At 37.2% G+C, this 15,970-nt stretch overlaps 1 protein-coding gene across 1 annotated transcript in view; it reads left to right on the top strand.

The window, feature by feature from the left end:
* LOC134792673 (uncharacterized) overlaps positions 1 to 15,970 on the top strand; it is an 88,290-nt gene that overhangs the window by 36,610 nt on the left and 35,710 nt on the right. The gene's annotated exons all lie outside the window — the stretch shown is intronic.

The raw sequence follows: 15,970 nt of genomic DNA, 5'->3' as shown, positions 1-15,970 counted from the left end.
GAAATTAAAAGGATTGTGAACCTCACGCTTGGCAGAGGCCCAAAGTGAATAATTTGGACTGGGTTTTATCAAGGTCTATAATGTCTATATCTAAAAAGTGCTGGTAGTTAAAATGTTCTCACGTATTATTAATTGACCGTTCAGAAATATATTCCGCCCTAAAACCTTGTATGTCTGGATTTAAATGTATTTGAAGATAAAAGGCTAACATATATAGGTAAAAGGTAGATAAAGTATCAATCTGTAAATGGCGTCACTATTAACATCGTTTATGCAAATCAAGCATGAAACGATATCTAAACTCCCAGAACAAAAGAATTCCTCGCCAACTATTGTGATTAAGGTATAATGCGCGAATATCTTCTCACGGCGTGGAGCCTATATCGCTCAACCTTGACCGAAAAGTTATGGTCTTTACTGCAATACTGAACCTGCCCAGTGAAACGAGATCTCTTGCCTAAGACTACTCGTGTTTGGCAATGACTTCTCGAAGAGGTCATCTTACCCTGGTAATTGCGTACACGATGACTCGAGTTTTCATGGCAATATGCGTTTGAGATGATAATGTGTGTTCCAATGGAATAAATTGAGCAGTTATCTAACAGTTTGTAAAAGATTGTAATGACATTGAATAGAGGTATAGCCTCGCATATACACTAATGACTTAACAAGTTGTAAATCGTTTAACCAAGCGGTCAAGCAGAAAGAATTGATCGACTAGATCTAGTTGATAACGTATACATGACACTATAGGTCTTTTTATCACATCAGAAAGTTCGTTTAACACATAAATTGGCGAAGACAATACGCCACATGAAATTGTCCCCACAACACACATAACAATGTAGCAGCAAAAACTGCTAAGTGACTTGATCGCGGGAAACTGTATCAGATCTCTCGAAGGAAAAAGCTAATTCCAATAATCACTTAATGCAATCCGTGCACGACACTTTTCAAATCAACAGATAAATTTCCATTCGAAAACAATTAGGGAGAAACCTGTTTCCAAGACACAACGAAATTTGTCTAACGATTACAAATGTCTAGTTAAATACAGCTGAATTATAATTTATGACTTTCGCTAAGCAATTCGCGACTAAATATATAATGGTGAGAAACGTTTTAGAACCTGATAACAATGGACCGATCACGTCAACTCTGAGCCTGGACCCAGGCTGCCGTTTGCAAATTTGCACATACCTGCCGTATGATTAACCTGCCAGACAGTACGTTTATCAAACTTTTACGAGGAGATTGTCACGTTTAAATAACCTTCGACACAACTGGCGTCGAACACAACAGCCATTTTAGCCAAATAGAACAATTCGAAGGCAATCCAGGAGTAAATGCACATAATCTCGGCACAGTTGTGCAACAAGTTGCTCAACACAAAGTCAAAATCGCCGATGAAGTCGAACGTGGGATCAATTATTTACGTGATCCAGTTGGGGGCGACTTGTCGACGTTATGTCACTTTAGACGAGAGCAATGCGCTAGATTTCTTGCGCATTACAATTAGGCGAACCTGTTATAGGTACGTTCAGGCATTCAGCTAACTAAACACTAACGTCACCTCCTAAATATTCCAAAACAAGACGGTTTCAACATCTTGTTTAGTGGCTTTATCATCTAGTGTCATGCGATTGTTACCTTTTAGGTTACTGCCAAGAAACTATCGGCATTTTGTCTTTGATCGCTTGCGTTTATCGTTGTTGTCCGACCGAAATTTATAGCTTAATTTAATTGATATCGTATCGCCCTAGATTCCCGCCGGTTTAACTGGACCAGTCTGAAATGTTGCTCCAGTTGCAGTTCGTTTTTTATTGTATCCATTCTAGTATTCAAGACATTCTCCTCTGAAGTCAAATCGAAAGCTGTAATGATTTACATAAAGGGAATGTATTTACATGTATCATTTGTACGAACAGCTACAAAAATAACTTGACTGTAGCATTCGAAAACATGCGTTAATGACTAAAATATTGTTGCATTTAAGCAATAAGACACATATCCTGATATAAATTTTGCGAATAAGCTTTGTTACTTTCAGTTTGATGGAAGAATATAAACACAAACTCGTTTCTAAGAGACCAATAATGTCGTTAGATCATTCAAGATTAACTGATGCTGACGTCAACTTAACATTTCTTTGTGTCTCCTTAACGCATGGACACATCGGGGTGTTACCTAAATGGACATTCTGGTACGCCAACGCGTATGCTACAGTTGCCGCTTTAGCGGCTTTAGGTTCGCGTGGGGGAAGGCGCGCGGCGCGAGTCAGCCCTGCGCTTGCCCGCGAACGGACGCGCCGCGCCCGCGCAGCCTGTGAAAGTACTGTCCGTGTGTTGCTATTGCTTATAGAGTCGAAGGCAAAAGTCAATCAGCGTAACTGTGAGCTCGAGATCCGTAATTCGGTGAACGCGCCTACACTGGTTTGCTGGAGCGCTCGACTCGACACCGGAATGATGTTCTATCAGTGATGAGCCTTCAAGTGTCATATGTGCCAATTGTGTCTTTGTTTGTGTTGCAAGTGCCGGCCGGTTGCGTTGCTCCGAAATTACAAGAACACGTGAAAACCTACGAGCAATTACCAAATATTTAACGGGCGGTTAATGCTCTACGCTTTGTAGTTTGCTTTCTACTGTTACTGTAATTCGTGTGTTATCTTCCGTCACGCTTCGATTCGGTCCATCTATGTTTAAGTCTTGTGCTTGATATATTCCGGTTAAGAGCCCAAACACTTTTAAAGTCTCTCCTGCTTGAAGAAGTCCTAATTCTAAAGTCTTTCTTTTCATCAATGTATAAATCTTCTTTATTTTGTTTCTCACAATTGTACTCACCAGTTTGTTAATTCAATTAGATTTATGACGTTTTATTGTCTGTTTCTTTGCCAAAATTAATGATACATCATTTGGATTCCCCAACCTCGATATTGCGTATTTCTTATACCACAATGGCATTAAGTAAATTTTGGTCATTACGAATAATGCTATTATTGTTTCCTATACTGGTAGGTCAATAGGGGACTGAGTTAATTCTAGTTTGGCACAATGCAGCTTGTATTTGTAACAAGTGGCATCCGCATTGAAGCGATCATGTAGCCGGAACCAGGACGTGGACAAAACTGTGATTACTGTTCACAAATAACCACTATGATGATGTTGACGAAATGTCCTATAATGGAATAATGGAAAGTTTTTGTAGTTAATAGCTGTCTAACTTCGTGATCCGGGTCATTTCACTCCCTTTGTCCCCGAAAGTAAAAGACGCATTGGATGGATTTTATTGCTGTAACTATAACGTTTCCTTGGTCTGTACCGAGTACCGATACTGTCGATATTTGCTTCTATATTCTTTTTTGTTCTAAAATCCGCTTTAGACAAATCATTTTATCCTTCCCTGCAAAGCCCAAGCTTGCCAAAATCCAGTAAGAGCTGTCTCAAGAGACATATCTCGTTCGTGTTGTGGTAAATTTTGAAACCATTCAAATTGCATCACCATTGCGTGCCTTGCCTCGCTTCTTGCAATCGTTTTTCAGTTCGTATTTTATTTACGGCCGCGTAGACAAAACACACTCGCTGACGTTGTCTATCGCCGCGGCCGTTTGTTAGAAAGTGTCGCGTGCCCGGTGCCCGATATGGAATCGAGATAAAAAGCGAGTGCATGTGTTAACTTAACTCATATTTATCCACATTGCTCGCTAACAACTTATCTATTTACCGATCTTCATTTATTTTCTAAATATGTCCATAGCTGTTGTAGTTTGTAGTTTGCTATTCTTTTATATTATTATAAGACAGACATAAATCCTGATATTGTACTACTGATATTGGTAATACTGATAAACAGTGCCGGCCAATAATATAAGACAGTAGTATTTCAAGTTCTTTTTATGATACTTCCCAATCTGTTTCATATAACATGATACTTGATCGGCGAGAAGATTGGGTCTGACAGGGTTGTTTCAGAGATTTATTTATGATCCTTCAAACACACATGTGATATTGCCAGTACCTAGATATTGTAGGCACCTGAACATTGTTTCATCTGTTGATACAAGAGCTCCCATTGGTTTATAAAGAGCTCATACAAACTCGAATACTTGGTAATTGATCGTACGGTTCCCTTCCGCGGAACTGATTATGTTAGGCCTTCATTGTTTTGCAACGTGCAATGCTCTGATTGCAACGCCATACACACATATCTTCTAGTTTTGCAACTGTACCATAACCGCTTTAGTTTGCACTAGCGCAATCAAATTCCATCCATATACCTACAGTAGGTAAAACCAGCTGTTTTTGAAGAAAATGTTAACACATGTATCTCTCGTGGATTCCCCACTTTTCCTCCCAAAAGTTGTTTGAATATTTTTCCAGCTGAATTGAATTACGTAGCTTTTGATCCGGAAAATCTCTAAAGTGACTAAAGGCCAATGTCAATCCAATAAAAGATACTTTTTGGTTTGTTTGCAATTACTGCAGCATTGAAACCGGCAAAAAACAGCTCTCGATTCTAGAGTCGTTGGAAATAAGCCGCTCGTACCAGTTGACCCTGACGCTCCGAGCAACGCAGCTGCCGCCTCACTGCCTCACTTTGTTTTTTATTGAAACTTGACCATTAAAATAGGAAACAGTTGCAACGCAACCGGCTTCTCATAACGATGGAAATCTCATTTTCATTCAAGTTATGACAGTTGAAAAGATTATGTGAACTTTTGTCAGTGATAAAACATTGAAATGTGCGTAATAAAGTGAAGTGTAGTGAAAATGAAAAATGGTCGCCGAGAGGCCCCCGGTGAGCGGGCCTCCGGTGAGGCCTCGGACGTTTCGGAGGAACTGCGGCGATCAAGGTGGCCTAAGGGAACTCACGGGGCCGACACGGCTGGCTTCAAGTTATAAATAGCACTTTTTCTGACACTAAAAGCGCGGATTGAACAAATTGTGTTACATTTGTTGCTGGGTGTTTGCATTGTCACTAGTTACTAGTGTCCGACCGAAGGTTCGGTTTCGGTTTCGGTTTCGGCCAGTTTCGGCCAAAAAATCATGTTTCGGCTGTAGTTTCGGTTTCGGCCAAAAAACAGCCGAACCTTTCGGCCCGGCCGAAACTTACGAAATGGTACTTCGTACTATGAAACTAAACTATGTGACAAAGACCAAAAATTGGGGAATAAGTAGGACAACAATATTAATATGTACCTACATATATACTGATTCATGTATAGGTACAGAAATTAATTGGTTTATTATAAAACACAATTCCACTAATGAGGGCGCCACTAGACGGTCGACGCAGTCTTAAGAGGCTGTTAATACCTATAACGCGCACACTGTCTAATTGTATCGGAGTAAATGAGATAGCACACTGTCGCATGTTACTGGGCCAGGGCAAAGGAATAATAAGAAAACTCATCATCTTCCTCGCCTAGGTAATCCCGGAATTTTTGCCACGGCTCATGGGAGCCTGCGGTCCAATTGATAACTAATCCCAAGAATTGGCGTAGGCACTAGTTTTTACGAAAGCGACTGCCATCAGACTGACCTTTGAACCCAGAGAGTAAACTAGGCCTTATCGGCACTAGTCCGGCTTCCTCACTATGTTTTTCCTTCACCGAAAAGCAAATAGTAAATATCAAATGATTTTTCGTATATAAGTTCCGAAAAACTCACTCGTACGAGCCGGGGTTTGTACCTTGCGACCTTCGGATTGAAAGTCGCACGCTCTTACCGCTAGGCCACCAGCGCTCAAGGAAATATCTCGCTTTTAATACAATGGACATTGGTTGGAGTCTGTGCTCAACTACTTATCCTGAAGCCTGAAGCACGACTTTGACTTCGCATGAAAGTTCGCCTCACTGGGGCACTTCGGACGTTTAGGCCCAGGTGAAGATCGGTACCCGGCCTTGCAATATTGTCAACAAAAAATTCGCGCTCGCTGCGCTCGCGTTTTTGGTTGACCCTGTATCTACATGTTGATTTGACTGGTGAATGAATAGAGTTAGACCAAGAAAATTCTGCAATTATTTTGATAGCATACGCAGTGCAACTAGTGCAAATGTTATTTTTCATATCTCATGCTCTGAAAGTGGGTCGTTGTTGTTCTAAAAGGTGCGCAGAAAGTGATACGTTTATGCTCTAGCGCAGAAAAGTGGTGTACCTACTCCTCTGCGTCCCCGTCCCACGAACAACTGGGTGGAAACAAAATGGAAAAATAGTCTTTATTTCCTCGCCTGGAACAATTGGTAATTGTTTAATTTTACTAATCCCACGTAGATCCTGGTTTTTTAAAAAAATATGTAAGTAAATTGTAAAAAACAAATTATTCTTGATTTCTTTCGATGAATTTTATTAACTCGATTTCATAAGGCGGGAACCAAAAGGAATACACCAAAAATATTTTTTTAAACCTTACACTTGCGTAAATGAGCAAAGGCAGAATCTTATACAGCCACAGTTAAACGTTTGTACGATATTAAATTGGTTTTTAAAGTTATTTAGCACTATATTCATGAAAATAAAATAAAATACAACATAAAATGTTCTTATATTATTAATTAAATTGTTATTTAATATTTAAAATACTTTTATTATGTTATTATGTGGTGCGGCGCACCAAGGTCGCGATGCGGTCCGGTAGTGTGTTGCGGCTTGTAGAACGAAAAAGTATAAAATTAAAAAGTAAGAGGCAATCCCGCTGATTTTCATACTATAATGAACAAATCATTTTAAAATTACTGCAGTTTGTTAAAAAATGTGTGTTTTCCTAAATATTGCAAACTAAATGATTTTCGCTAGGGGTTATTAATCTTCACACATGTAAAGTCTCCGATTGCAAGTAAGTCCTAAGGAAAAAAATCATGGCCGTAGGTCTATTGGGTACTTCAATTACTGATTTTGCGAAATTGCCTTGTCTTGTTTGGTTTCCTCGCATTCGATATGAAAAGTAGAGTGTTTAACTCGGGTGAAAGGCACCATTTCCGTCTCGGACTATTGGCGCTCTCACTGCGTTCGAGCGCCAAACTACCTCGACAGAAATGGGTGCCTTTCAACCCTTGGTTAACAATCTACTATATACTTACGTCATAATTTCATAGAAGTTTTGACGTTTAAAATAACACTTACACTGCGTGTGTTATCAAAATCGTTGCAGAATTATCTTGGTCTAACTCTAGTAAATTTCTTACAAAACTGCTCAAGTAACATCAATTTCAAGGACATTGGGTGTTGACAGCCCCATAATATGTGTGTAAAGGCGGTTTTATAACATTTTTTCAACGATTTTAACAAGTCTACAAAAGGTTCGGTTTCGGTTTCGGTTTCGGCCGAAACTAGAGCCAAAGCCGAACATTCGGTTTCGGTTTCGGTTTCGGCAAAAAAACATGTTTCGGTCGGACACTACTAGTTACTATTTACCTAGTTTATTGACGTTTTTTTTTCTTTTACTAGCTTAAATATTAACAGTACAAAGTAGCTAACTGTAACATAACACACTGTTTGCAGTAAAAGTTTCAAGCAGCAGAGGCATTTAGAAAATTCAAATGTCTTTTAAAAATTTTAACACACTTTGGAGACTGTTTACCCAGCAACAAACGGGTATGTGCCATAACAGAAGTAGTGCTGAAAGCGATGCTATTTGTCAACAAGGAGCCGGTTGAGTTGGTGCTGTTGTGATACAACTGAGAGCTGTTGTGATACCTACAGCCGAGACACGTATGACGACGCCAGGCAACATTAACATGACTCAATTATGTGGCAACCGGCACTTGCCAAAATAGGTTTCATTTTGTGGTCTGAATTAGCATCCATTCGAGGCTATAGAAATTTGTTTTGCCTTGACCACCAGGCCTGTAGATAGACCAAAATGTCACATTTAAAGAAATCATCAATTCTTACTTAGTAAATACACAATTCAAGTAAGATATTGCTATGTTCTATCAGGGCCTTTAAGGCTCGGAATGTACCGAGTTATGAAGATCCGAGTTGTGAGATTTTAAGATTTGCACGGTTTTTACATTTGTTAATAAAAATGCACCCCAAGCCGCGCATCGCAGATTTTGAAAAAATTAAATAAATGTAAATTTTCAAGAGTCTTGCTCATAATAGTTATAATGTGGAGTAAATTTACCAATTAAACAATCAACTGGGGCATTATTCCTTGTGAACTCAAAGCTAACAAGCGTTAAGAATTAGTCTTTGCTACGTTATCTGTCGTGATCTCATAGTTTGAGGATGGTAAACACAACAGCTATCTTGATCGCCTTTTTATTAGTTTTAATCTCGTCGCCGACGACGGTGTATATCGACACGAGTGTCAAGTCACCGTACTACAGCAAGAACGATGAGGTCGCGAAGGATGCCGATGATGTTGGGGACGCAGTCAGGGTCATCGACGTGCTGGAGCAGACTTGCTGGCTCAGCATCAGGACTGTGCTGCGGGATGGGGAGTTCGAGATACAGGACCTTATCGCGTTTATTGGTAAATAAACTGCTTTTTATAGCGTGACCATGTTAGGATACATTAGTTGACATACATTAGTTGTTTGTCAGTATTAGGAACTGTTGGTGGTTGTGCATAAGTATATAATAATATGCGATCACCCCAGAAATCTCATAGCATGAGAGCATATATGTCTAGGAACTTTTAGTGAGATATCTCTTGTTACATAAATAAATAAATAAATAAATAAATATTAGGGGACATCTTACACAGATCAAACCTAGCCCCAAACTAAGCAAAGCTTGTACTATGGGTACTAGGCGACGATATACATACTTGTATAGATAAATACATACTTATATACATAGAAAACAACCATGACTCAGGAACAAATATTAGTGTTCATCACACAAATAAATGCCCTTACTGGGATTCGAACCCAGGACCATCGGCTTAGCAGACAGGGTCACTATCCACTAGGCCAGACCGGTCGTCTAAAACCTCACATAAAACCAGCGGACTTAAATCAATCTATTCCGTGGATGTCGCGCAAACTTGACAACCAAACTAAGTTTTGGTAGACAGCATGAGACGTTTGTAATGAGTACAAGTTAGGTTTAAAGAAATTTTATTACTCATAAGAATATTACAATTCACTTACATGAGTTAAGACGAAACAGGAGCTGAGTTTTAAATATTTTAGGTAAATATACCCGTCTCGCTAACGGTAGCGGCACCTAAAAGTAGTGCGATAAGGACAAGGCGAAAAATCCTGCGTAAAAATCTGAAAAATCGAGGTTTCGTACTCCTCTGTTTCCTCCTCCAAAACTTAACCAATCGTAACCAAATTTGGAAATCTAAATGATTATGAAGTTATCTGTGTCGGACCGTTTTGCTTTTTTGGCTAATTGATATCAGTTTTGAATGCCACGCCTCTCATTGCGGCATAGTCAATTAGGCCATTTTGGCCATTTTTGAAGGGCTCTAGCGCCTTAAAAAACAAAAATATCAAAAAAAGCAAAACGGTCCGACACAGATATTGACAATATTAATCTGTGTTGAAAAAATCATTGCTCTAGCTTCAAAAACCACGGAGGAAAGCGAGGAGTACGTTTGTATGGAGAAATGACCACTCCCGTTGGCTCTTAACATACTTATACTAAGAATTAATTATCTTGACGAGTACATTTTTATTTGATAATATTAAGTGCAAATTTATTGAGTTCTTGCATAATAAATATATATGTAGGTAGGTATACATTTTTTATTTATTGTGCCCGCAGCGACTTACACACAAGTAAGTAAGTTGTGTGATAAAACTTTCAATGAGGTCCACCAATTACTCCAAGAACTTACTTCACTATGTTTAGTAACATTGATTTATTTTCTTCTCGCTTACCACCCTACCCTTATCGACGGAAAATGATTAAAATTCCTGTTTTTTCCTCTAATCGGAAACTGTCGGCTAACCGTCAATTTCTCTCGACATGTAGCTTGATAACACTGTTATGGACTTGATCATAACTAAAATGGCAGTCTCGGAGCACTTTCTCGATATTTTATAGACAGATGTTAGTCTTTATGGCAGACTCGTGTTTATTGAGTGTTTGAAAGCGATTTTATTTTATGTAACATGTTAAAATTACCTATTCGTGCTTGTAAGCAACGTGGTCTTGGGGAAAATTGCTTAACTTACACATTCTATTCAGTAAATATGCACCTTCCTAGGTGCCCTACCATGATCATCTTCATGAACAAATATCTAAAGCCTAATTTGGCAATATGTAGACTCAGACCAAGAATAGTCCGCAGCGGATTTGATAGCCCACGCAGTGCAAGTGTCATTTATACGTCATATTTTTGAAAAAAATGATAGATCTATTCGTTCACTCGCGTGATCATAAATCTTTTAGGTCGAAATTGAGCAATTAGTTTCACGTCTTTTTGTCAAACTGACAAGTGACAAACAATAGATTACTTACACGCAAACATCTCTAGCTCAAACCAATCTCTTATAAAAATAACGTACAACTTTGAATCATTTATAACAATTAATTAAAATTGCTACGCGTAAATATGACATTGAGTTTTTTTAGAACGCAAAATGTAATATAGGTACAAGTCGACGGCTTATCAAATTACTGGGTGACTATATAAAAATAAACTTTCTAACGGTTTAAGCTAATCAATAACACATTGATAGCCTATTAAACTTGACAGACAAGCAATTAGACTCATTCATACCGCTATATTACTTCGTCATCGCAAATCTTTTAAGCAGTCAAGATAGATATCATAATAGTTTCGTAAGGGAATCTTACAATTACTGATATGGAAGTTTGTATCTTACAATTAACTCTTACTTATTGTACTTGTTGTTGTTGTTGTTGTTTTCTACATAATTATAGACAATTATGTAGAAAACAATTAACAGGTGCAAAGAGGTGCGATAAGGCTTATCTTTCAGTCATCCTACTTTCGTATTTAAGACTGGTTTAATGTTTATTTTTACACAAAATGTAAATTCTAAATACCTATAAACATTAGCACGTAATACATTATAGCTGTAATAAATAATTGATTCTATTTTTTTATAGCTGCTCGATCGCTATCTGATGCAAAAAAACTCAGCAAAATTGCTTAGGTATCTGTAGTGTTTAATTTATATTTGCTTATAAAAATAACCTGTTACCTCGCGTTTTCTTTGTTAATCTGATAAGGTAAGTACCCCTATTAACGAGGGGGTTAAGCAAGTTTTCCAAAAAGAGCCAAAAATTAAGCATAAACCGGCGGTGTATGAACCAAGACATCTTTTTTTATGTTAGTTTGTTAATTAAAGTTTATATTATTTTAGTTTCTGGCCTTGTTTTAGAAACTTATAAAGGAAAAAATAATTATCAAAACTAACATGTCGGAATCGCCTATTACCGTGGTAATGGACCACTGTTACCCAAATACCGCGGATGTGGGTTCCTTTTTACGAGGGTGGATAACCCGTCACATTTTTAGTTCCATAATTATGATAAATAATATTTATTTGACAATAATGGATAAAAAATGGTATAGGTAATAGGTGGTAGTAGGTGGTAGGTAATGGTAATGGTACAGTACGCTTTTCATATTATAAGACTTAATTAATGAATTTAATTAAAAATAGTTGGTTCCTTTAACGCTAATAACATCGTGGGTTACCTACCCTTTACGAGCAAGTGTGATGCTGTCGAAATTCTTGTTTAATTTATTACCTCTCTACGTTAAATAAATAGGTACTTAATTATTTCAACCGGACGTGGAGGGCAAGTTGCGCCAAAAAGTTTAAGCTATCACAATTATATTCTACACAATATAAATATACAAGATCTGTGTAAGTTAATGTTAATGCTGTATGTTTGTGTGTCTATTTTGTTATTAAAATAACATAAAATTTATTTTTCTACTCCAGCACTTCTATATAATACTACCTATATGATTCCTTTGTCTATAAGATCACAATAGCCAAGTGTTGTATAAAAAAATGCTAACTTCTAGGCAAAGATCTAAAAACCAATATTTACTTTGACTTTATTTATAATTACATGTATCCTTTTATGTTTGCTGCCTTTGAAACAATATTGTGTGCAACGGTACCTACATTAAAATTTTGGGTCTGTATTAGGTTCTCATACAGCTTATTACCGAGTGATGTCTTTTCTAACCATCGTTAAACGGTTCAATTCAAATAATTTAAAAACGCATTTACGACTAATAAAAATAAATAATTATCTCGTATTTTTTTAATACAATCAGTATAGATGATTTCAAATATTACAAAACAATGGTTAAAATAAACTTTATATCCATACTTCTGTTTTTATATGAATACTTGAACGAGTTTCTCATATTAAGGGTTTCTAAGAAAACGTCTGAGAAGGTGTCTAAAATTGTAACCAAAATTAAGAGTTCTTGCATAGATTTCATATCACGTTAATAGCTCTTTAGCTTTATAGGTGGTTAAATATTTCAATAACATCAAAAGTCAAGGAAATGTGCATTTATATATGAATATAAGATCGGTCGAATCTAAAATACTGTTTCGGTTCTTACCGAGGTATACCTCGAAATTAGGTGTCACACAAAGAAAATGGAACCTAACACCGAGGTTTTTAATTTCCATTTTTTTTCCTATTGCCGAGCAAATATCACAAATAAAGTATTTGGGAATCATAAAGATAATAACTAAGAATCAATCTCAAGTCTTAGTCTTTCCATAATATTTACTATTATTACGCTAATCACTAAATAGAATACGCGTTTACTTACTTGAGGTGTTGCGTGTTAGTATGGAGCAACCAAATCTTGCGCTCCTGATGCGCTGGTTTACGATTCTCGACTTTTTGCGTGATGTTTTCGTAGTAATGTTATACTTATTCGACAGTCAAAAGATAAGGCTTTATTTCTGTGTTCTTAGATTCAAAGAAAGTTAATAAACTTTCTTATTAAACGCTATTTCGTACATACCGCGGTAATGAATGCCAATTTTAATGGGGTCGTTAATAGGGGTACTTACCTTATAAAACTCAATGCAATAACAGCCTCGGTAATTTACTAACTTGATTATGATTGATGATTGTAGATGATCCGAAGTGAAAACGAATTGATTGTGCAGGTGGTAATGTTGAAATAACATTATAAATAACCTTCTAGTTATTTTTTATTTAGTTTAGGTAGATACATATTTATTGGAGTCTAACAACACTAGCAACATGTCAGACTTGTCAGTGTAATGGCCAATGGGGTGAAAGTGGATTGTCCAAGTTTGTAAATTTCCTGGACCCTGGACTCTACCTATCTCACGAATTTCTAATCTGTGCCAAAATACTCCTGTACATTTTTATTTATTAGGGGTCATCCATTAATTACGTCACACGAATTTCAAGGTTATTTGACCCCTCCCCCCTCCTTGTCACACTTGGTCACATTTGGCAAACCCCTCCACCCCTGGTGTGATGTCACATTTTTTCAACGAAATCGGCAAATCGAATTAAGTATTATTAATTTTTTGTCAAAATATTAGTAAATTTATAACCCAAAACTGATTATGAAAAAAAATTAAACTAATAAAAACGATTATCGTTCCAAAAACTTGTTTTTGAACTGTACAGTAATTAAAATGATTAAAATAAAATTTTGGTTACTGATGAAGTTAAAGTGACGTTACAAAGTTTGTGACCCCCCTCTCCCCTTGTCACAACATGTCACATTTTCTTGACCCCCTCCCCCCCCCCCCCCTAAACCCTTTTCTTGGCAATGTATCTTACAAGAATTAATTTTTAGGGTTCCGTACCCAAAGGGTAAAACGGGACCCTATTACTAAGACTCCGCTGTCCGTCCGTCCGTCTGTCACCAGGCTGTATCTCACGAACCGTGATAGCTAGACAGTTGAAATTTTCACAGATGATGTATTTCTGTTGCCGCTATAACAACAAATACTAAAAACATAATAAAATAAAGATGGCTCCCATACAACAAACGTGATTTTTGACCGAAGTTAAGCAAAGTCGGGCGGGGTCAGTACTTGGATGGGTGACCGTTTTTATAGATAATGGTACGGAACCCTTCGTGTGCGAGTCCGACTCGCACTTGGCCGGTTTTTTTTATCCTCTTTTTGCATTTTTTGTGCTCTATTATTGGCAAGCGATACTTGATCATGTCTTATTTTTATTTGGCCAAAATAAAGGGTGTACTTCTTAGCGTAGAGCCCTCTTAACATGTGACACATCAACTAAAGAAGATGTATTATCTCTACTTACATTATACATTATGGCGCATTATAAAACACGATGCGCATACGGCGTGCAGCGGTAAGAAAACCGCATGCGCAACGAGTGCGGAACATAACGCAACAGATAGCTGTAATGTAATCTTCTCAATTGAGGTGCTGATGCTGAACTGAATGAAGGATAGTATATGTAATTGTAAGTTTAAGACGAGTTACAAAAAGAGTTTTTCCGAAAAAATAAAAGTAACGTTTAGGGTAATTTCAACTCCGAGCAAGGAATACTTTCAACTTTTAAAAGTTTTTTCTTATTGCATTATTTTTGTCGTTTTCCCTGCGTATTTTGAATAAATCGGTGCAGAACTGACTCATACATTTTGTATGAAAAGCTGAGAAATGGATACACTGTAGGTATACAAGGTCTGAGAAAGCTTTTTCTGACTGTATATCAAAGAGTGAAAAGACAAGGTTGATGTGTTCTCATCGTAAAGTCGTAAAATATTTACTAATGATATCATCACACATTTTTCTGTAGAAAAAAGGAAGTTGCTAAGATACCTCGCTCGTGGAAAATAAAGCTCACATGCAATCCCACAATAAACAGTAGAAAGACAAGTACACCCATAACAGGATGACCAGGCAACATTTCTTGACAAACGACCAAATAGGTAATGTACCTACCGCGTCGTGTGTTGTTACGTGGTGGAAAACAGCAACGTACAGTTACAGTCGCACTTGTGCAGCAGTTTTATTTATGAATGCTGTTAAATTCATGTACCTACGACATAGCATAATATAGTTAAAATATTTAACCCCTCAATTCCCAGCTTGCCAAAGTAATAATTTTAACGTCCTTTTATTATAACTTTAACGTCCATCAATAATAGCTAATTGACATGGCGTCATTACAACCATACAACTCCATGCTCATACCTTAACTAACCTTTCATCACAAGTAGACCTGACCGGCAACTCGACACCATTTTACTTTCATATTCATCCTCGATCAAACAAAAAGGAACTTTATTCAGCGCATCATACGATTGCAATTTGAACATATGCGTGTCATGATCTCATGATACAGTAGTACTAAGTGAAATTGGAAATGGTAATCCTTAAGGCTATAACAATGGGGTTGATTTTGCAGTATGATCGTGGTACCGGTTACCACATGTTACGGGCAGGTGGTTATGTAAGCGATGGGTCACGCCGGTCATACGAGGCCTTGACATTTTGTTTTGTATGTACACGTACACTTACATGTACATATATGTGTTGTCAAAAAATAAAAAAGCAACATTTTAGGTGAGTTAGGTGATCTTTATATAAAGGGCATTATTTATCTTTTAAATGTTAGCGTTATTTATTACAAGACGTTAGTTTAAATAGAAAATGATATTTCATATTTTTTGTTAGCAAATGGATAAAAATCACAAAAATTACTTGATGTGTGATCTCATTTGACCGTTTTGACCTCACGCAAACACACTTAATATTTTATTTACAGACCTGTTAGGATAATTTTCTCCAAATTACTTCCATTTCGTTTAGCTGGTCCCGAAACCGCATCAATGCAAAATTGCATAACTTCTCGATCTGCACTTTACCACACAGTCTCTTGGTATACCTAGCTAATATTGTGACTAAAAGCGCAATTTCACACGTATGTTACAAACGTTTCATACTTACCTAGAGCCCGTGTGAAGGCCAGTACCTACTAGGTAGCCCAATTTCGTTAACATACCATCGATATACATCTCTATCGTGACGATGGTATTAAAT

Source organism: Cydia splendana, chromosome 8 (genome assembly GCF_910591565.1).
Source record: "Cydia splendana chromosome 8, ilCydSple1.2, whole genome shotgun sequence".
Classification (NCBI taxonomy): domain Eukaryota; kingdom Metazoa; phylum Arthropoda; class Insecta; order Lepidoptera; family Tortricidae; genus Cydia; species Cydia splendana.
Note: the sequence above shows the minus strand (reverse complement) of the source record. Positions and strands in the feature narration are given on the sequence as shown.